A 23,972-nucleotide genomic window follows, 5' to 3' on the forward strand; every position below is an offset into this window, starting at 1 on the left:
CTGGCCTTACAAAGGCCTAACTTTTTTTTAGCTATGCAGTGTTTGGTTTTTAGCTGGCAATGGCTAAACATACAGAATTGCTGACTGCAGTATTGTCAAGTTCTAAAACACACACAAAGATCAAATTTGGGGTTGACAGAGCCGTGAATTCCTTTTGCAGGGTTCCTGCTGCTGATAGTCTTAAATGATTTCTTGTTGGCTGTTTTTAACTTTGGCGACTTGCTCTTAAAATTCCCTTTTTAGCCTTCTACTTACATATTATTTCCCATAGCATATGTGTCTTTCTATTGGCTTCACTTGTGCTGGGTTTCCAGAATGCCATTTTAATAGCTATTGATACTTTCTTCTGCAACAATTAAAACCAAAACCTGTGAACATATATGTAAATTGGTTAGTGTTTATGAAGAAAATTAATGTAGTAATTTGCAAGGCACAGCCAAACTGTCCCAGAAGATGAGTTCACTATCCTCTATAATTTAAACAGGGTGATCTATACTAGATCATTTAGAAGTAATCACCGTTATTTTAGGTAGATTGAGAAGTACTGGCAAGTGCAGCTGGCCTCAAACACGGGTTTGTGGAACATGGCCATGCTCTGCTAATTGTGCTGAAGATGTGGCTAGGTCAGATTGTTGCGTCTTCCAGATGGCCAAAGCCCCTGGTTAGGACAGTGTTTGGGTTCAGATAAATTTTGGGGGCTACTAATCATCATTGTAATGAATTTTTGGAGGAGCTCTAGAAAACATTGCATGCCAAAAAGGGGACCTGAGTTCAGTTAGACTGAAATACATTACTGGGATAGGTCAGGTCTTGGAGGCTGACAAACGTGTACTTACCCCGTCTGGCTTATTTCTGTCCCTTCCTGTGCTGGGGTGAGTAGATTTGTTACACAGCTTCCATTAGAACTACACTGAAAATAAGATCCATTTCCCCCCATTGCTGATGCCTTATCATTTTCGGCATGAAGGCTCTTTCTGTGACTTGTGATTTGCCCAGCATATAGCACTGGGAAGAGATGGGATTGAATATTTTTCCTTCGAGCACATGGCATAGGAAATGACATGCTCATTTTTCCTTGGGTGGTCCCTGGAGTCTGTCTTCTACCCAGGCATTGATGGATTCTGGAAGAAGCACAGTCCACCATGATGGCTTCAGTAGATGTAGCCATCAGACTATCTCTACAGCTGGGTGAACCATCAGCACATAGGGAGGGATTAAAATTGGCTCGGATTTTTCAGCACCATGGAGAGATCACACCTGGTTAGATGACGTGCCTGTTGCTTGTTTCAGGAGGGGGCACTGGACATGATTTCTGATCTCTGGGTGCAAATTGAGAGCAACTGCAGTGAACTGGGGTTAAACTAGTACAAAACCATTCTGAGATAAGAACTAGACCATTTAAATGTATCCTGTACACGGCAAAACTCCTTCTAATAGCAACTGTGTACTCCGCTATAACTGATCAGATGGGATCTTGTTGGAGTGGGACAATGGGCACCACAGTCATGGCCATGACCAGTCACTTGGTCTGTGGAAATCTTCTCCCTCCACTCTTTTCATTCTCTTAGTGCTCTGCTCTAGACGAGTATCCTGTAGCAGGGGGATGCAGGAGATCAGCACTCAGTGGGGTAACGGCCTGCACAAGAAGTCATGACAAATTGCAATATCAGGCTTGTTTGGGATGTACCAGGCTGAAATGAGCGCAGCTCGCACAGTACGGAGAGCTCTGTGCTAGAGGGAGCAGTGCCCCTCTAGGCTTGAAGACTCATGGAGAGCATGCTTTCTTGGACTGTTAAATGTCCTTTTCATGAGCTGTGTCATGACCGGGACGTGGGCTGTCTGACCTAGTGGTCAGAGCAGGGGTCAGGCAGGGTCCAAATCCAAGACAGGCCAGAGGGCAAACCAGGAGTCAGGTGTCAGGAGGCAGACAGGGTTACCAGGAGAGCAGCAGTAGGAGCAGATATCGCAAGGAAGCAGCCTACACCAGGGGAGCCCAGTTGCACGAAAATCTTCCTGTTCTCGTGCTTGGGTTAAATAGAGGCTGGGGACCAGTCAGGGCTCCAGGGTTCCAGCAATCAGACACCACAACCGGAGTCCTCTGTCGCAGTTCAGCTGCTATTCTAGCAGCTGTTAGCAGGTCACTGGGTGGCAGGTTACGACTGCCCAGCTCTCAAAAGCCCTGTGGACCAGGGTGCGAGACCTGTGGTTCCCCGACATCCAGAAATCTCATAAAGGTCAGGCCCATCCCAGTCCCAGAACAGAAACAGTACATGTGACTTACATGACCACTCACAGATCAGTACAGCTGGAGCGGCACTTTTGGAGTATCAAATGGCAAGCTGTACTGTGAATGGGATTCGTGAAGATGTCTGTCCCAGTTCCTTTGAATGCATTAAAGAAACAGGCACTTTGCTTGCAGACATGCTGCAAAAAGGGGCGGGGGGAGGGGGGAACTTGCTCACTGCGTTCTGAATTATGCTCAGTTCTACCCAAATGTTATAGCACATCTTTAAAATACCTCCCCAACATGTGATTGTGACCCTGCAGCTGCAGCATGGCCAGTTTCCCACCCAGGGAAAAATTAAAATGCTCACCATTCTCATGTAAAAACCATTAAATAAGTTAACCAGGATTGTTGCCTTCTGATGAAAGGAAACACTGTGGCAGAGTGCCCTTTGCAAAGGGTCCCCAGTTCTTTGCAAACATCTCTCTCTCACCTCAGAACTGACAAACTCACTACACAAAATGCATGTCTTGCAGGGTATTGATCTACAGAAAGCTCATAACTTGTCAAGATTCATAATCATAGCGATATGTATGTATAGCTAATGATGTGTTTATAGTGAAAATACACTTTGTGGACTTTATGTAGAAATTAGCCACCAGGAGATAATGTGTCTCATAATGGCCCATTTGGGCAATGGGGAATTCTGACCCTGTCCTCTTTGACTCAGTTGTTTAGCCTTGCATGCTTTCCAGACTTTGAATAGGAAACCATCAGCAGCCATGACAAACAATTGAAACCACTTAAAGGCAGAAAAGAAACTTTACAAGAAGACAGGGGTTCACCCTGGCTGTGAATAGAAACAAAAAGCTGTTTTCAGTATAATGCAGAGGAGGGAGAAGCACTTTGTAGCCCATCACTGAGGAAACCCCTTGTGGAGCCGGGGTTCTTGAGGAAACCAGCCGGCTCTGCAACAGACTGAACTTTGGGTTGGGGCTGGGGGAAATCTACTTTATTAGGTGGAAAAGTAACTATTGATAAGTGTCGACTCAGGTTCACGCTTTGTGATTTTGTTTTGTATTGTAACCATTTGCTTCTGCCACCCTTGGTTCTAGTTGCATCTTTATTCTTTCTTAAATAAACCTTGTTCTAAGTGTCACAAGTGCCGTGTGGCTTACAGGAGTGGTGATTTAAGGTTAAACTGGTAAACTTGGGAGCAGTGCACCTTTGTGTGCAGAGGATCTGGAATTTCTGGGAGTGTCAGGGGCTGGATATCCCAGGGAAATGAGTCAAAGGGACTCGGGGGGCTGGGTTGTTAGCCTGGAACATGAAGACAGGGCTGGCATTGCTCACAGGACAGTGCTTGAGTGGCTGAAAGGCTGGTGGTGTAAGACAGCTGATGACCAGCTGGGCCCAAACAAGACTCCCTCATGCTGGAGGCAGGAGGTAACAAGGTGACTCTCACAGGCACCTCGAGAACTGTCACCTCTGTCTGAGGGTCTCTTTAAATCCTTCTCTTCTCACATCACAGGAGAGTGACCTGCTCTCTCCGGGTGTAACCAAGAATTCCATCTTCCCCTCTGGCAAGATTTGAATTTGCTCCAAACCCTATGGCCTGTCTCCATAAAGGCAGCATAGCTTGGGCCACAGGCTAGAATTACAAGCAAATTAAATAATAGTGCTGTAAAATGTAAAACCAAAAGCCAACAAACCTGTGATTTAACCACCTGAGCTGAGTGTGCATCTGACAACAGAACTGTGTGTGTGAGGGGCAGGAAATAATTAGCAAAGTTGGTTAAATAAACAATTGAGCATATGCAGATGTGATCTCAATGCAGTTCTGGAAATCAGGTCACGTCAGGCTGTTCCTGGAAGAAGTAATAATTTTTCCAAATGTTTTCTCGGTTAACAAGCTAGAAGAGTCTTCTGAGTGATGACATACACCCAGGAGATTCATATTAAACACATGGTACAGGCTATAGGTCACAATTGAAAGAGCTTATATTTATAGTATGCTTTTTATAAGATTCAAAAAGATTATAAAAGTTCTTTGCTCTGTGTGTGTGTGTGTGTGCGTGCGCATGTATGACACACACTAACGGCTTGTCTACACATGTTTGGAGCGATGGCAAATCATCCCCAGACTTAGTGAAAAGTGACAGGGCCAAGAATTGCTCCCCCTTGATTTCCACTAATAGACCATTTCATTTCAGAGGGACCTGATGTGGTTAAACACAGTGGTGGGGTGAGGAAGGCGGCGAGAGAGAACATGGAAGCAAATAAAGTTTCCTTTGCAAGATCAAGATGTGCAGCAGTATTTGGGTGGTATGGACAGGGGAGTTATACAGAAGCTGGGGGATGCCCTTTGGGTCACAGATCTATTTACCTGTCACACCATGTAATCAGCTCAGTGTTCTTCTTGCAATTTAGCAATCCCCAGTACAACGGATACTGTCCAACAGTGATGATTAGTTTCAGAGTGGTAGCCATGTTAGCAAAAAGAACGAGGAGTACTTGTGGCACCTTAAAGACTTGTTAGTCTCTCCTCATTCTTTTTAATGATGATTAGCTGTACTATCCCATCCTTTACCCAAAGCAGGTACTTAACACACTCTGACCATGGTAACGCTGATCTAAAAGTAGATGTTAATGGGGAACAAGGAGGCCAGGAAGCTGTTTTCCCCAGGTATTAGACTAGCCCATGCAATCCATTTTCACTAATGGGAGAGATACTCAGACCAAGGATTCCACTTTGTGTATATATGTATTAACCCTTCCCCGAAAACAGCGCCTTATAGCCAAATTTCTTCAGAACAGGTCCTTTCAGCCAGAACATTCATTTCCCTTAGAGGAATGGAGAAATAGGGCCAAATCCTTGATTGATGTAAACTGGCAACTCTCCATTGATTTCAATAGACATGCACTGATTTATACCAGCTGAGGATCTGGCCCATAGATTTTAACTAGATCTCCAGCAACTGTGTCTGATTGATGATGTGATTTATAGGCCAGGTGAACTCTTCTGCCTCAAGCCAACTTTCCCTAAAGGTGTAGGGGGTCGAAGCTGTTTGCCACACAGCTCTCCCTTTAATAACCAGCTGTTAGTCTCTTGTTCTATTTGTACACTGGCCCCTTGATGAGTGATGATGGGAGGGCTGTTTATGATGAGTATAATGAGCCCAGACGTCACCTCGCAATTTAAATTCTATAATTAGGGCTGTGATTACCCATGCTAATCCTTTCTCTTGACATACTTGTACGGTATGAAACACTGGCTATGAACTTGATTGAATTTCCAAACAAAATAATTCCAGGGGCACTGTCGGTCTCTGAGATTAGCTCCACCAGGCCCCATGCATCTAAGAAAGGGATTAGTGTCAAATGTTATGAATGAATGAAGCAGACTAATTTTGGGGGAGACGAGTTGGTGGATGTCCTCCAAGCCTAATATGCAGCAGAGAAGCTGCTAAGAAAATCCAGCAATGCTGCGGAACTAGCAATATCTTCTGGCCTGCATCTCTAGGCCAATTGCAAACTATCTGTTACTTTTATGTTTTGTTTCTTTGAGGAGCAGTTACACGCACAAAATGTTATTTGTCAAACTGCTTGCTAATTTCAGTCCATTTGCATTCTGTCCAATCAAACTCAGCCACAATAAGTTACCCCATCATTGCATTAAAGGCTGAGAGAATCGGCCACTGCAACATTAGCAAAACACACAAGTCTCTGCTAACGGCCTAGAAGTATAACTCATAGCTCTCTGTGTTGTTCATTTTAACTGCAAAGGCAAAAGTTCAGCTAGATTATTTTGATATCTCTGTGTTGCATTTACACTTGGTTTGCAATGAACTTCAAATAGTACGTATCCCTGACTCCATTCCTTATCCAAAATCATGAATGTGTGTTTGCATGTCATTTAACCTGGAAAATTCCTGAGATCTATTTTTTTAAAGCCAAGCAAATTACATAGCTGTGTTTCTTTAAGGGCTAACACATCAGGATCAGCTTCTACAAACAAGACTATTCACTTTGTGAGGAAACTGTTTAAATCCATAGAGTGGGAGCCACTGCCCATCTCTTTAACTTGTTACTTGCTGCTGAGTTATCAGTAAATCAACCAACTGATAATCTGCCCAGACACTTTTCTGTGCTCCACTTAATAAGAGAAGGAAACTGAAATAAAACACCTCAATTGATTTTAATATGGTGCAACTAATCATTGACCATCCAGGACTCCACCCCCATCCCTCTTCTGCTCAGGATGGCCACTTGTAATGGCATAGCAAGAGTGGGGCGCGAACACCCTGCTCTGAAAGCACAGCCTCCTGCCACGGGAGCTGAGGGAGAATTTTCTTTAACTTAGCCATTCTCATGCTGTCTCAGAGGAGCTATGCTCCACTCGATGAAAGACTGTGGCCAGTGGACACTTCTCCTCCCATCTCTGATGCTGGAGCCCAGCCACCCCCTCCCAGTCTCAATCACAGCATCCTTGAGGCTTTTGTTCTCCATTCCATCTCCACCATCCACCTGTTCCCCTCTCTCTCTTTCTCCACAACCCTGCCTGTGCATCTCTGTCACTTGGTCCCTTTCTTCTCCTCTTCCCAGTACATGCTCCCCAGATGCTTGGTGTCCTGCTCCACTGTCCAGATGCCTCATTCCTAGCCCCCCAGCCCCTTTCCTCTCCTAAGGGAGTGCCAGTCAAGTTAGTCGGTATCAGCAAAAAGTTAGTCGCTATCAGTGTTAAGTTAGCTGGTATCAGTAAAAAGAACGAGGAGGACTTTTGGCACCTTAGAGACTCACAAATTTATTTGAACATAAGCTTTCATGGGCTAAAGTCCACTTCATCAGATGCATGCAGTGGAAAATACAGTAGGAAGATATAGAGAGATATACAGAGAACATGAAAAAATGGGGGTTGCCATACCAACTCTAATGAGACTAATCAATTAAGGCAGGCTATTATCAGCAGGAGAAAAAAAACCACAGTCAAGTTAGTGGCTCAAAGGCCTTCCCTTTGAGAAACTTCTGCTTTCTCTTCCTCGTTGTGTGGCTGTGCTTGCTGCTCCTTATTTCCCATGGGTTGTTTTATTTGTCTTTTCTTCAGACCTCCAAGCGCTTGCGATTCACAACCTGGGACCTGCTGCTTTAGTGGTTAGCCCATGACTCGAGCGGATTGGGAATTTTTTGACAAAATAATAAAGAAAAATGCCGATTTGTCGAAACGGAAGCTTCTCGGGGGAAAGGGGTGGTTTCTTTGAAGTCTGAAAAAAGGTTTCAAATTGCGGAAATGCCCCATTTTGATGTTTCAAAATAAAAAAAGATTGGTTTTCTGGTTTGAAACAACTTTTTGTCGCGAAACGTAAGCTAATTATGGTGTGGTTTTTTTTGGTTAAAAAGAAAATATTTTGATCTGAACTGAAAATTTTTCTGACTTTTCAGTTCATGGAGATTTTTGAAACTGATTCAGGATGGGAGAAATTCCTGAAATCTCAAATATTTTGGGGGGTTGGAGACACCATTTCTGGCCCAGCTCTACCTATGACACGCAGTTGAGTAACTTGTCATTCTATCCAGTAGAGGGCAATGACATACATAGAAACTAGTTACTAGGCAGTTCTTATTAATACTTCATTTCCTTGCTTAGCCCCTAGCTTTTATCTTGCATCAGTCTAGCATTATATCTTCTGGGGAAACCTTAACAATGGAGTGGGATAAAGCCCCCTCACATCTCCAGATATAAACTAAATGATTACACTAGCTCAGATTCTGGTAGCATTTCATTACTAGCCTATGATTTTTAGCTCACTTCATTTGACACCCTGTATGTTTATCCTGGAATGCAAATTCCACAAGTATTCCTCTGGCTGATGCTCAGTTTAAACCTTGATATTCTCAGTATGTGTCATTATCTAGCATAACCTAATTGAGTGTGAATACAGAATTAACTACTGGGGATTTTTTTCAACCTGCTGTTCTTTCATAGTGCTGTGTATTTGGAATATTTTTTGGATTTCCATTAAAATATTTAATATTTATTTAAACACAGAAATAAGACTCCACAGTGCCAGAGATCAAAAATCCAGTCCTATCATCTGTCAGACTGCTCGCTTACACTGCTGTCTCCAGATTAAGCACAGGTGTTGCCTAGAATGTCAGTTGCAACAATGTTTCAATTTTTAAATGTTCCCAGTCACTTCTAAGTAAATGGCATCTGACTCCAGCTTAGTTCATTGCATCAGTGAGCGAGTTTGAAGCAGCATATTGCAAGAATGGCCTTTCTGCTTGCCTTTCGTGTGTGAACAGAGGATTTTTGCACGAGTCTCACCTCAAGGCTTGCTTACTGCACTGAGTAGCTTAAAGACGAGTCAGCTGTTTTTCTTCCCAAGCAGGGCATTATGCATATAGCTAGGGCAGCTGTATATATAACTTCAGCACATACTAGGAGCTTGAGTTATGTGGGGGACAGACTGACTAGCACTTTCCATGAGCAATGCATGATTCTGCTAGAGCTCTGGCAGTGGTTTCCAACTCTTACAATGGTATCACAAGTAAGTCTTGCAGTGACTCGTGTTTTCCCTTAAAGCCCCAGCTCCTGGAGTCATGTATGTGAGAATCTCAGCTTTATATTTTTTAAAGTAAGTTTCTAGCCCTCCTGGCAGCGGAGGAAATCCTGAAAATATAACCCCCAAGACCCTACAAGCTCAGGATCCAGAAAGCAAATAAAAAGAACCCAACATGGGCATTTTAAATCTCAAGATTTTTAACCCAATCTCATGATCTTGGGGTCCGACTCTTGATTTTTGTATGTTCAGGACTGGCAATTCTGACCGTGTAAGATGACGCTTTGGGCTCTATTCCTCGTCTATACTGTTGTTATCACAGGCTCAGCTTCAGCCGTGGCAGCATTTCTGCAGCAGGGTCATTACTGCGGCCACAAGAGCCTTATCTACACTAGCATTCCCATGGCTGCTGCCTTTGGTTCTGCTTCACCCGTGGTAGCAACACTGGGAAATCTTTGGCTTTGCCTACACTAGGAAGCTTTACCTGCCCAGGCTGGGGGTTGCTTAGAACCTTAGCAACTGTGTCTTGCTTTCAGTGGGCTGCAGGAAAAGGTCCGATCCTGCACATGCCTGCATTCCCTTGCCCATGTGAATGGGATGGGAAAATAATTAACCCTTTAATTACCCTCCCAAAAGAAAGCATGTGTGCAAAGCATAATGCTTGTGTATATTGTAGAGATTTTAAAATGGTTTTCAAACCTGTACGTAAGGAATAATAAAAATGGATTCCATGCAACACATTTGCACTCAGGTTCTGTATTTCTGTACATTGTGTGTGTGTACTTACTACTAATGACAAGTACCAGCCTGGCAGTCCTGGAGACTGAAGGCCTGCATTTCAATATGGACCAGATCCTCTTTGGGGCAGAAGCAATGTACATGCCTCCATCCTGAGCTGGACAGATCCTCTTGCTGGGGCGTTAGGGGAGTTCAGTCTTCAGGCCCAGCCAGTTCTTGGACTCTCTGTGGTGATGACTGTATTATGGCCTAGGGGTAGAACACTGGACTCAGGAGGCCTGGGTTCCATTCCTGTTTCTGCCAAGGGCTAGTCACGTCATGGCTCTGTGCCTCAGTTTTCCTATCAATCAAATGCGGAGAATGATACTGACCTCCTTTGTGAAGTGTGTCGGGATCTACTGAGGAAAAGCTCTATATAAGAGCTAGGTATTTTTATTTATTATTGACACGTGGCAAATCGTTGTGGTGGTTTTGATGATGTGGGCACTCAGAGCTGGGCTATCAGTTCATTTGATATACTGCAGCATTTTTTAGTGATCAGACTATTTTATTCTTTTAGGAAAAGAGAAGGGGAAAAAATTCCTCTCTCTGGCAACCTGGAAAATAACTGGTAGAGAAGGATCATAGCTCTTGTTCTTAATCACAATAAGCGAGTGCTACACTGTAATTTCTTGGAGTAGATTTATGAATGCCCTAGTAAAAATTCCTCACAGATTTAGGTTTAAATTTGTTTTCTTCTCTCCTCTGGATTTAAATTTAGGAAAATTTTCCTGCTCTGACAAAGCCTCCTGAAATAAAGAGCCAAAGAACAAACTGACTGGGAGAGTGGGTGAAAAGGAACTTGGTTGAGTTCTCCAGAAAAATGAAAGGGAAAACAACAAATAACCATAACAACCTGGGATCCAAAATACAATGGCTGAAGCTCCCTGACCTGGAAACAAACAGTATTTATCACTCCTAGACTCGCCAGTGGTTGAATATGTTGAATGAATTGTTCATGTCATTGTTCTGGTTCGTAGCCAAGTTTGGAATTTCCAGTGTCTCAATTAAAGATGCCCTTTTCTATGGGCCACATAACTGGCACTTACAATGCTCTAAGAGTTCAAATATTTACCCCTTTATGGGACCAAAAGTCAACTCAAGCAGATAAATTGGTATCTCATGCATGAAAGGTGAAGATTAAATGAAGCCAAGAAGAAAACAATTTTTAAAGTCAGAAATAAAATTTACTCCATGTAAATAAAAGCAACTGGATTATCCAATATGTAAATCGACTAGGGGTTAGCCTGCAAAGGGGTGTGCAAAATAACAACAGGAAGGAAATATTGTGTTGCCCTGCGCGTATCAGAAAGCTCAATGTATGCATTCTTCTGTGTCCTGAGTGACAGCAGTGGTGTTTTGACAGCTTGAGTGCCCCATTAAATTAGCAGATCTCACAGAAACTACATCGGTCCCAAGAAATGTGAGGAAATACTCATCCTTTGGACAGCGGATGAATTCGCTGTGCATTTTGGCAGGAACAGCCATAAAGAAAAGGCTAGAGAGAGGACATTATAGTCCAGCCTCTGCGTAGAAACATAGAAATGGACCGTCCTAATTTAACAAGAGTGAGATCTGCCTGTAACCACAGGAAAAAGGTTTACAGGATTGCCTACAGCAGGAACAGGTCTACAGGATTGACCTCAGTGAAACTATTTTCTGTGAGCTAGATGCCCAAGTTTAGCTCTTATTCTGTAACTGGTTTCTTCCTCTTAATACATTTAAATTTCACTCTCTGTACTTCCACCATTAAGGTCTCAGAACTGAGATCAGAATCTGGCCCGTCAGTGTAAATTCAGTTCCATGGACTTCATTGGAATTGCTCTGGATTTCATCCTCATTCAACTGAGCCCTGAATCCATTATGTTAAGATTAGCATGAGCTTCAAAACCCAGGTCTCTTCTTTGAAGCTTAAAATGTTTAAAGGGTTGTGGAGCTGCTCGTCCTTAAAAAGAGAGAGGAAATAAACATTCCCCCCTGAATGTCAAGCCTATAATCTTGAAAACCTTAATTGCATGTTTGTTTGCTTTTTGTTTGAGTGATGAGGGTTTGTGTGTGAGAACTAGCCCATGCGAGTGGAGAATCGCCTTTGAAATCAATCTGCATTATTCCAAGAATAGAGAGATGTTCCTCTATTCAGATTCAAATACATAAGAAAACAGACACCTGCATATCCCTTGTTACCATTCTGATTAGTTTCTCTATGCAGAAATTCTCTGTCTGAATCATTGTATACACAAGACAAACCAAATAAAGACTGGAATATTACTGCAAAAGAGACTGGCCAGACGTTCATGCGAGATTATTTCTCAGTTTCTGGCCAGCCTCTGATTGGGAGCATGGCCGCTTGCTGGGTTATGAACATTTGCTGTAAGTTGATGATTGTTGAGTTTTTTTGTTTTTTTTTAATCATTGTTGCAAACTGGCGTGTTGTCGGTTAAGCTCTTTGGGACAGGGACTGTCCCGTCATATATATTTGGACAGCACTTGGAGCAAGGAAGCCCTTGAGATGAGGCCATGAGATGCTACCGCAATACACAGCTGAGTAAAAACAACAGAGTCTTGGGACACGGCAGTGAGTTTCAGAACCCTGAGTCTGTCCACATGGCAGGGTGACCGGTACAGTGTTCCCTACAGCACTAGTAATGCAGCAGAATCTACCCTAGCACCCCCCTTTGGGCTATGGGGTCCATCTGCCCGAATGCTGCTGTGATGCACGTGGGAGAGCTGACTCCTAAATTTCTGCCAGCCTGTTCCAAAATCCTGGTCAGGAATCCACAGGGAAATTCCTCAGGTTATTATGGCAATTATAGCTAGGGAGGCAGTGTGCCCTAGTGGCTAGCATACCAGACTGGGAATTGAGAGACCTGGGTTCTATTTCTAGTTCTGCTGGGTGATCTGGGGCAGGTCTCTTTGTGCCTCAGTTTCCCCATTTATAAAAATGGGGATCATGATATTGCCTTTGTAAAGCACATTCTGATCTGCTGAAAAGCACTAGATAAGAGCTAAATATCATTATTATTCCAATGTGTTAACTTCTTCAGAACTCTTTTTGTGACCTTCTTGATTTTACCTGAGTATGTCAGACAATACGATCAATTCTAGCCTGCTTAGTAAGCGAATAACCCAGCTGATCTTTCGACAATCTACACGAGCCTTTATGCTATGCACTGACCTTGCCATATGTTGTAACATCTCATGATTAATTTATCTGGAGCATGTATTAGATACAGGGCAGAGTTTGCCTCTCCTTGGCATGTGAACTCTGCCCTCTGCGGCTGAGAGTGGGACGAATAGCCGGAAGGAACTAGTACAGCTTGGAGCCTGCAACAGGACTAGTGTGATGGTACCACCATACTGCATGAGTCTATTCTCGTTTCCAACAGTCTTTTATAGCTGGGATGTGTTGTTCAGTTAATCTTTGGCTGGAGAATTTGATAAGCTGTGGAGCCTTAGCTGAAAATAATGCAACTGTATTTTAACATCTTTTTGTACCCTAGAAAACCACCACGGAAAGTTATGGTGCATTTACACTGCGATAAAAGACCTGTGGCATGGTCCCGGTTCACCTGGGTTAGCTGACTTGGGCTCGTGGGGCTTGCACGGGGATGGGGGGTGCTATAAAATCGCAGTGTAGATGTTGAGCCTTGGGCTCGAGCCCGGGCTCTGAGACCTTCTCCCTCACCGGGTCTCAGAGCTGGGGCTCCAGCCAGCGGTCGAACGTCCTCTACTACAATTTTCAGCCCCACTGCCTGACCCCTGCGAGCCTGAGTCAACTGGCCCGGGCTCTGAGGCTTGGTGCTGCGGGTTTTTTTATCACAGTGTAGGCTTAACCCAAGAGTCCAATCTCCCGCACATCTGCATCACTGTCTCAGCAGTAAGCACCTGGTGACCTATAAGGTAAGGCAGCAGAATAGGGCTGATATGGAGCTATATTGACACTACTTAATAAGTAAAGCCTACGCTAATTATCCATGCACATCTAAGGAGGTAAAGATCCCCTCCCTCTCTTTTTTGAGCATTGCAAGCCATTTTATCTGATAACTTGTTTCAGACTGAAGGGCACATTCCGTTTATCTCTCTCTGAAATTAAACTAACCCTAGTTATTCTTGGTAAAATCAGTACTTTTCAAAAGCTGTATTCAGTTTTGTGGAAAATATGCCAGTTAATTACATCAGTAAATAAATTACACTAATCTCATTAGCAAAAAAGGAATTGTAGATTAAATCTTTTATTGCACTTAAAAATGAATGCAGGCAATCTTTTAGGAAATGTATTCTTCTCATCACCTCGCCCAGGATAATAGTTCTGTTATACATAGACAGAACATTATCTGAAATGAAAAATGAATGTAAAACTAGCACATATCTTATTAGAATATTGTAATGAACTGGCTAGTGAGTCTGTTGGATAGAATCAGAACTACTCAGCCATGAGTGTCATAGACGGCATATTACTAAGAGAGCTTCTTCTTTAGCTCCAGGGGCAGGGACCTTTGTTTTTCGAGCAAGAGGTTCCAAGTTCTAGCTTCATTGTCGCTGTGAGGTTCTGAGCAGCTGTGGTTGGTAGCATGGCATGAGTCATGAATTCCCTTTATGGCCCTTAGATACATCTAACTTTGTTTTTTGAAATGAAACAATGTGGGCAAAAGAGGTGGGACTGACAGCCCTTGGAACTAAAGTCTGATGCAAGCTTCCTCATGCTGGCTGGCCAATGTTCTCCTGCCTTGACTCCAACTGCCCTAGAGACAATGGTTCATTCTCCATGTGTGGTCTTTGTGTTGCCAGCTGTCATGAAGGACGTCTAATGATGTGGGTCCCTAGTAACTTGGGAATAAGGCTAGATGTCTTAGGACCATGAACAGCCATCAGATGGAGTGATGCTCTGTACCTTGGGGGAACACCCAGCACCCCCATGTTCATCTTGTAAAATGATTGTATGGTATCCAATGCAAAGTTTGTCATGTTGGGTGTCTTCGGAAGGCTCATGATGCACTGAGCATTGTTGTTATAGTGATGTTATAGGTTATAATTTCATGTATATAGTTATGAGGCTGAAAATGTAACCTCATGGCTTAAAGCAAGCGCAGGCAAAAACTCTCCAAGAGCAGAGAGGCAGTTCACACCTCATCAGGGCAGGTATGAGACAAACCCAGCCCAGCCTCACAGGAACAAAGGACGCTGGCCTAGGCAGCAGCAAAAGGATCTGTTTGAGTGAGTCACCCCTCTTCCTTTGGTCAGTATGGGACTGTGATGAGGTAATGCTCACCTGACTCTGAAGGGGTGGGCGGCAAAGCCAAGAGGGAAGAAAGGACACGATAAAAGGGAGAGACATTTTTCCATGCTCTCTCTCTCTCTCTTCCACCTACATCTACAGACACCACAGCAAGCGACTTAAGCGCTGATCAAAGGGGAGAGCCTGGCTGAAGAGCAACCAGGCAGCCTGTGGTGAGAAGCATCTAAGTTTGTAAGGACACTGAAAGTGTTAAGATCACCTTAGAATGCGTTTTGCTTTTATTTCATTTGACCAAATCTGACTTGTTCTGCTTTGACTTATAATCACTTAAAATCTATCTTTTGTAGTTAATACATTTGTTTGTTTATTCTACCTGAAGCAGCGTGTCTGGTTTGAAGTGTGTCAGAGGCTCCCCTTGGGATAACAGGCCTGGTACATATCAATTTCTTTGTTAAATTGATGAACTCATACAAGCTTGCAGCATCCAGCGGGCATAACTGGACACTGCAAGACGGAGGTTCCTAGGGTTGGAGATATTGGCTAGTGTCGTTCGGTTTCACAATCCAAGGAGCAGCTTACATGCCAGAGGCTGTGCATGAACAGCCCAGGAGTGGGGGTTCTCACAGCAGAGCAGGGTAAGGCTGGCTCCCAGAGTCAAGGATTGGAGTGACCTAGCAGATCATTGGTCCAGATAACTCCAGAGGAGAATGTCACAGAAGGCAACTATGTTCAGTCATTACTGACCACTGTTCAAACAAGTCATCAGAGGCAAAATGCTCCATATTTCATTTCCAACCCCCAGAATCACCCACTTCTAATCTGTTTTACTGAATACTGTGCAATTAGATTTACTTTGATCAAATATACCTCCCAGGCATGTTTGATATAAATAATACAGGATTCTTTCTAATACCCTGGCTACATGTTTGAACAGTTGGTCAGGCCCACTGACAGCAATTCCAGGCCCCAGGGCAGAACTGTCAGTGTGCCCCCATGCACGCACAAGCCGCGCCCCTGCGGCCACCGTCCACCTGACATTTGAGCGGTGCTTTGCCTGCGCTGGGTGGTGCCCAGCAAGCTGCCAGCATGGCAAGGGCTTCTACATGCTTGCCCAGTAGGGTTGCCAAATGTCTAATCGTGCAAACCCAAAGACCCTTGTTCTGCCCCAGCCCTTCCCTGAGACCACACTCCTGTCCTGCCCCTTTTCCGAGGCCCCGCCCTCTGCTCACTCCATCCCCCCTCCCTCCATCACTCACTCTCCCCCACCCTCAATCACTTTCACCAGGCTGGGGCAGGGGTTTGGGGTGCAGGGTGCAGGCTCTGGCAGGGAGTTTGGGTACGGGAGGGGGTACAGGCCCTGGGAGGGAGTTTGGGTGCAGAACGGGGTGCAGGCTGTAGGCTGGGGCAGGGGGTTGGGGTGCAGAAGAGGGTCAGGGGGTTGGCACTTACCTCAGGCAGCTCCCAAAAGCGACCGGCACACCCCTCTGGCAGCAGCTCCTAGGCAGGCGGGGGGACCACGGGGTCTCTGCATGCTGCTGCCTGCAGCCACCGCCCCCACAGCTCCTACTGGCCACAGTTCCTGGCCAATGGGGGCTGCAGAGTTGGCGCTTGGGGCGGAGGCAGTGTGCACAGACCCCCTCCTCAGGGGCCACAGGGATGTACCAGCTGCTTCCAGGAGCGGTGTGCAGCGAGGGTGGGCAGGAAGCCTGCCTTAGCCCTGCTGCACTGCCGGTGGCGATGGCAGCGGCAGGGGGCTCCTGGGTCCTTTTAAATCGCCCAGGCCCCTGGGCAATTGCACCCCTCCCCCCCGGCCCGTCGGCGGGCCTGCAATCGGTATAAGCAGGTTACCCTTTTAACAGCAGGCCAAATATATCATACAAACTGGAACGCTCTTCTCTTACACCGCATTCGCCACCCGGTAGCTGTGTATCAAAATGGGCCAGCTCCAAGTAACCCTTTCAGATCTCCCGAGTTCAGGGAGGGCCAGCCGAGCTCCTGCATCCGAGTGCCTCATTAGAAGAAGCTGCAAGTCAGGCAGACGAGCCCGTTCCAGAAGCACAGAGTCACTGGCCTCCTTCAGATGACATTATACTGGACAGCAGAGTGCCTAATAAAGATGTTTTACGGCTCCTTCCCCAAGCCGTCCGCAGGCGTGGAGTTAGTCACAGCTGGCACGCTCTGGAGCGAGATGAAGGAAAGGCCTCAAGGCACTGCGCTGAGGTGGAACATGACAAGATGGCTCGGCCTTTTGAACTGATTCAGGTGGGGTTAGTGACTAGTACTACGGGATGACTCAGTGGCCTCATAGGGTTCTTTCTGTTCCACTTTCCTAGCACTCACGTGTAATTGCCTCATTGCATGGCTTCAACAAGGACAGAAAGAGACACGGGACTTAGTGACTCTTCTCCCCCTCTCTTTCTTCTTGCCTGGGTCTCAGCAGGAACTGCACTTGTCATCAGTGTCTGTCTCTGCTCCCCAAGCAGAGAGAAATCAGGCTTTAAAAGCCAGCAGAGAACAGTGACACCCAGATTTAAAGAGCCATATATTACATGGTGCTGACTAAGTCAGGCAGGTCTGGCCTGCTGCACTGATTGCATGTTAGCTGAATGGGGTGCAGTTAAAGAGAAATGAATATAGAGTGGGATAGACATCGTTCTTACAGCAAACACTAGCTCCTGCTGAATACTGTTACCTAGAGGGGAAGCTTTCCTGTTTCAAAAAGCAATTGCATTGATTCTCGGGTCCTCACTAATGGTGTGAATATTTTTGTTTGAATGCTTGAGATTTGGAAGCATTGAGATGCTTGAGATGTTGTTATCAAAATGTCACCCCCTTGATAAATCTGACTGCCGGCTTGGTAGAGATGCATAAACCGCTGGAAAGGGCTCTCTGCTGCCCACTGCCCAGAGACGAGCGGAAATCTCGCGGCTGCAGCATTGCTAGCTCTCTCTCCTGAGAGCTGATTTTTCTCCCCCGTAAAACCCCAGCTCCTGAAGCCAAGTGATTAGGTGAGAATCTTGGCTTTAATTAAAAAAAACAAACCAAGAAGCCCGCAACAAAACCCTAAATAAAAAAAACCCCTAAGTTTCTGTCCCTCCATGGTTCTCAGAGAGAGATTCAAAAATAAGGCTTGGGTGCCTCACTAAGAACCAGAAAGCAAAATACAAGAACCCAAATGTATTTTTTACAAGACTCTCACGGTGTTTTTGGCGTGTGACTCGTGGTTTTTTGAACGTTTGGGGCTGGCCATTACACTGTTCCTTGTGCTACAAGACTGCTGTTGCATGCTTCACAGCAGACAGCTATGCCCAACAGGCATGAGCTATGGGAAGCGCAGGCCATGTGTCTCTGTCACAGATTTTAAGGCCAGAAGGCAACACTGTGACGTGACCTCCTGCATAATGCAGGGCCACAGGATTTTCCTGAATTAACTTCCTCCTTCATGTCCAAATCAGTCCTCTGCTTCTGTATGCTTGGTGTGTTCACACAGCTTCATCTCAAGCATTAAAACACCCGCTTGCTGCTCGAGACTGATTTCGGCAACGTGTGCTTTTAAACGCATTACAGAGAAGTAATAAAGCACAGATTTTATCATTATGCAGAAATGGCATTTGCACTAGCGTGGAATATTCCTCTAGAAATGCAATTCTGTTAATGTGGCTCAACTGTCTTTAAGCTGCATCCTTTTCCTCTGGTACTAAAATAGATTCTTTCCCACTCAATAAAGACTTCACAAGAAGATGACCTGTGGGGATGTAGCTATTACGAAATAATCATACCCTTGGGAGAGATTAGATGCTTTTGGATCTGCCTAGAGGTTTTATAACACTGTCATGATCAGTGTAATCAGTTAACAATGGCCACACCCCTCGTCATGCTCTGCTGACTAAATATAATCTAGACACCTTCTCTCTCCGCTCAGACAACTGATAAAATATGGTATTTGCTCAAAAATAAAGTAAAATATTATGATGGTGGTTCGTGTAGGGCCGGGAGGGAGGCTGGGTTAGTGGGGATAGCAAGGGAGCTAGGAATCGGGACACCGGGATTCTGTTTCTGTTTCTGCCACAAATGAGCTGCATGACCTTCAGCAAGTCCCGTAACCTTTCTGGGTCTCAGTTAACTTTCAGCTTTAGAATGCCCTGTATCTGCCAGTATGTGAAATCTCTGAAGTCTGAAATACAAGGAGACACACAGGGAGCCTCTTGTAACGCATTATTTTAGGAGAGCTGTTTTGAGGAGGGACACTGTGGAAGCTATTTTGTTTAAAATAACTAAAGGTAAGGACTGGCCCTCTGAATTGGTACCCATATGGGAAAACTGTCCCAAGTTCAAAAGGATATCATGGCCCAGCTCCAACAGGTGCTGGAAAGCTTCACTAATATTTAGAAATCTCTTTGACATCCTTGGCTGAAATGGTCCATGTATATACCTATTACTTATTTAGGTTTAGACCTGTCATTCCAACACGTCAGCAGCTAACCGATGGTGTACTGCTTTTGATCAGGAAAAGTCACACAACATACCATTAAAGAGGGTTATACACTCATTTATAGGGACCACGTTCTGACAAATTAGCTCCTTATCCATGGCATTAGAGTTTCAGTTCCACAAAGTATTGGTACTTAAGCACGTGTTTAACTTTTAAGCACTGCAGTGACTCTACTCCAGTACTCAAATGTAAGCGTAGGTACCTTGTTGAATCAGGGCCTAGGGTTTTATTGCTGTGTTCCTTCCATCTCCCTGCTGTAAGTGTGTTGTACAGCTCTAGTAAACTCTCTCATTACAGTATTTCTCCATTTGGGATCAAGAAAATGATTGTCTCGCTCTGAAATGTTGGCCAGTTGTTCCCCAGCTCTCCTACCTCATAGCAATTGTTCTGGTCCTGAGATGTTCTCTCCTGGGTGAGTCTCAGATCTGATTTATCTCGATGCCTTCAAATTGAACGGCTACAGGTGATTTGCTGCACTTTAGCTATACCTCACACATGACTAATGAGGAGGTAATTGCTTGAGTTTACCCTGTAACTGGAGGGATACCTAATATCGGAGAAAGAAAACTTGAGTTGGCAGGACATGTGGCTCATGAGCAGAGAGAGGTTGCCAAAGTCAGTTTTGCAGGGACTGGTGCCAGGGGCAGAGGGCGCCCGTGGCAAGTCTGGTTTGACGATGTGGCTGATCGGCTGGGGTGCAGCATAGCACACTTCTCAGGGCTATTTGAAGACCACGAAACGTGGAGGAAGATTGCTGGCCAGTAACTCCTGTGGGTTGTGTTTGCTGTCCATTGTGATATGACTGATATTTTGTACTATGACAGAACGGAGAGAGTTTTTGAAAGGTGTGTTTTATAGTCTCAGCACTGTCTCTTCCCTCAGTTCCTTGGGAGCAGTTTTATTAAGCAAAGACAGATGCTCAAAGCCCTCCATCCATTACCCAGGGTGCCAAGTTCTTTCAGACACCTTCTGCTGCCAGGAGAAAAGGATGGAGTGTATGGGTGTCTGAATGCTAATGAAAGTGACAGGTTTTAGTGTATATTTTGTCATAAGTGGTCCAGCCAAAGCTGTATTTAATGAGGGCTATGCCCCGTGACTGTCTATGCCCTTCAATCCGCTGCTTTTCTGTCATGCCCATGAGGTTGCCAGGAGAGCCTTGAATGATGTCCTTACTGCACTCAATAGCTTGGTGAGATTTTGACTCCTCTGTCTCTTGGCTTACTTGTTACTGTCTGCGTCAGTAGGAAGTGGGGCGAGGGAGGGGAGGTGTTAATTGCATAGGATCTGATCCTGCAGACTTCTCCTATTTAGATGGGACGCTGCTTGGCCAAGCAAGGGCTGCTCATGCAAGCAGGGCTCTGCAGGATCCCGCCCATGTAATGGGAACACATTTGGCCTCCCTTAGAAGTGAAATTTAAAAAGGAATTTGAATCAATTCTGTACCTCGGCAAGACGTCCTCAGCAGCTACCATTTCAAATGCAGAAATTAGCTTTGCTGATGTCACTTAGGAAGATTCTGAAGCTTTCCTCCCCGCCTCTGCTAACCTAAATAAAGGGTTTGTATCTATTTTATCTAGGGAATAAAAAGCAAATGGGCTAATCTTCAGGCATGCTGGGCTTCCACCCCTCCCACTGATTTCAATGGGAGATGCTGTCACTCGATCCTCCTGAAAATAAGGTCAAAATCTCTTAAGCATCACATCCGGCCATGCAAAATCTCTTTCTTCTTTCACCCTCGTTTGATCAGTACATTTTCCCAAAGCTTAATTTAATAGACAGAGGTGGTATCTCTGTACCCGTTATTAAGTTTGTGACTTTGGGATGGCTAGATTTGACTAATTTCCATTTCTTACGAGTGTCAAATAATTACATTAGTATTAAACCGCTTTGTTGTATGGCCATTGAGAACATGTCCTCTGGTAAGTTATCGTTGAGGAGTTATGATGAGGGCAGTATCACTTTAGCACTGGCACATGTCTGGAGGGTGGGGGAGAAAGGTCTCTGATATCGTGTGTGTTTTGTGGACGAGAATGTTGTGTGGTGTGTGACAAATACGTGTTTTCCTTTAGGAAGGGATCAGCTAACATTTTTAGTGATGTTGTGGAGGCAAAAATACCTTCTCTTGTGGGACTGAGTTCACATCAGTCATTTTAATTTACCTTGCATAACCATCTTTGCATCAAAGCTACCAATGTGATTGCAAGTACAAACTCAATTTTTTCTTAGCACTGGAGTTAGTTATTTTTCTCTCTCTCAGCTTTCATGTGTTTGAACATGGAGAATCTATGGGTTTCCACTGGATTCTTTGAAATGCTTCCATGCTTATTAAGATGTACGTTTATTTTAAAAGCTAATGCTGATATTCCTTTTTTCTGTGGGATCGTCTTTGAATTCCAGCCTCATCCTACTAAACTAATCACTCCTTTAAAGATATTCGAACTGAATGGTTCAGAACTTGCTGCTTAGTATTCCGCAATGAAACAGAAGGTGGTTGATGGCCTGGGAAATAACAGTTGAGATATTTAAAAAGAAGTTGAACCCCAGTAAATAAAACTAGAGAGACAATGGAGGTGAATGGGCCCCTCTTGAGTCGGGCCTTTGGATAAGAGGGTCTTTAAACTTGGGGCTTGAGCCTGCACCCCCTTATTCTCATGCGTAGTCCTTAATTGGCCAATGGACACGTGAGCAAGCAGCTATTAAGACCCAAGTAATGACTGCAGTTAAACGGGGTCTAGTCAATGCTCCTTCTAATCAGTGAGCGTCAGTTGTTTCAATGGGAGGTTTGTCTGAGTAGTGCCTCAGTTGTGCTGCCCAACACAGCCACCTTGCAATTTCCCTCAGGTGAACTGGAGTTTTCTTAATTCCCTTTATAGTCCCATGCTCACGCATCCATTGCACAACTGGTAACGGTTTAGTGTAGAGGTGGGCAAACTACGGCCCTTGAGCTCCCTGCTGTGGAGGCTCGCCCCCGGCCCCGCCCCTGCTGTCCCCCCTCGCCCGCAGCCTCAGCTCGCCCTGCCTCCAGCCCCCCGGGCGGTGGCGTGGCTGCCAGTCCTGCTGCTCTGAGCCGCATGGTAAAGGGGTGGGGGTCCTGGCGGGCGGACAGGGGGTGGTTGGATGGGGCAGAGGTTCTTGGGGGGGGCAGTCAGGGGACTGGGAGCAGGGGGGGTTGGATAGGAGGTGGGGCCTCGGGGCTGGGGGTCCCAGGAGGGAGCGGTCAGGGGACAAGGAGCGGGGGGGTTGGATGGGTCGGGGGTTCTGAGGGGGTTGGGAAGTGGGAGGGGGCAGATAGGGGGCAGGGGCCAGGCTGTTTGGGGAGGCACAGCCTTCCCTATCCCGCCCTCCGGAACCCCGATATGGTCCTTGCCCACCCCTGGTTTAGTGGCTATATTTTCATTCTGGCGGGAATTTTCTGTGGCTTTTCCTTAACCTGAGGCCAAATCTTGCAGGCTTCCATCAACTGAAATGGGAGTTTTGCTTGTGCAAGGACTGTAGTGTTTGGCCTCTTTTAAAGGATTTACCAGTTAACAGGAAAAGCTCCTTGAGCCCTCCAAATTATAACAGTAGCTGTTAACTGGTGGCTATTTGCATAATTTATAATTAACCAGATTAGGATTGGTTGTTAAAAAACCAGCGTTAGTGTTTTGTTTCGAGCCAGCGCATGTTGTGCCCGTAGCATCAGGCGTTGGCTAGAAAAAGACACCGTCCAGTTCTGAACTAAATCAGTCACGCCCCTGAAGTCAGCCGAGTGACTCTGCATTTACACCACGTTAACTGAGAGCTTTACTCCATTGAACTCAGTGGCGTGACCTGGCATTTACACTGGAATAGCTTGGTTCAGAAATTCCTTCCCCATCACTTTGATCATATTAATAAATGAATAACTGATCTATTAATGGGGGTCCATTTTCAGTGCTAATTCCTTTGCTTAGCAGGAGACTATTAATGGCCTTTCAAGAGGCAGAAATAGCTCTGCGTCGGGAGGCATATATTGCACTTGGGTTTTAATTCTCCAGCCTGGCCATGCGCTAACAGAGTTAAAAATGATGAGGGTCACTCCACATTATGCTATCCACCACTGAAAGATTTTTATCGTTACCACTGACTGGTCATGTACCAGTTGGAACTAGTAATATTCAAGGAATGAAGAAGACAGGGGAAAGGAAAATGTTTTACTGCTCTAACAACCGGTGGGATCTTTGCTTCCAGGCTCGAATTTTTCCTTCCAGGTGGGAAATTGTAACGCTTGTAATAGGTTGGCTAATTGCTAGAGGTGAGCCTGAACCAAACCTTTGGACAACTCTGAATCTAGAGCAGAACTTTGCATTTTGCCACACGCTTGGCCAGCTCCTGTGTTGGAATATAATGAATTCTTAACAGCTACAGTATCTGAAAAGTTAAAAATAAACTGAGGAGGAAATAAATAAAAATCCCTGCTTTGATCTGCTGCATGAAACTGACAGACTGCCAAAAATGTATTTATGATTCAACAAAAATCAAACAGACCCTTACTGTCAGAGCCTAGCCCTATCCAAGCTTCCAAAGGAAATGAAAGAGCCAGGTATTTAAAACATATAATTGCAGGTATTCTTTCTTGATTTGAAAGTAGCTTAAAATCAGGTTTTCAAATTTGTGTATAGGTTTTTATTTTATAACTCTTCAGGGAGATTGTCAGGATGTATA

This window comes from Chelonia mydas, chromosome 15, assembly GCF_015237465.2.
Source record: "Chelonia mydas isolate rCheMyd1 chromosome 15, rCheMyd1.pri.v2, whole genome shotgun sequence".
NCBI classification, from domain to species: domain Eukaryota; kingdom Metazoa; phylum Chordata; order Testudines; family Cheloniidae; genus Chelonia; species Chelonia mydas.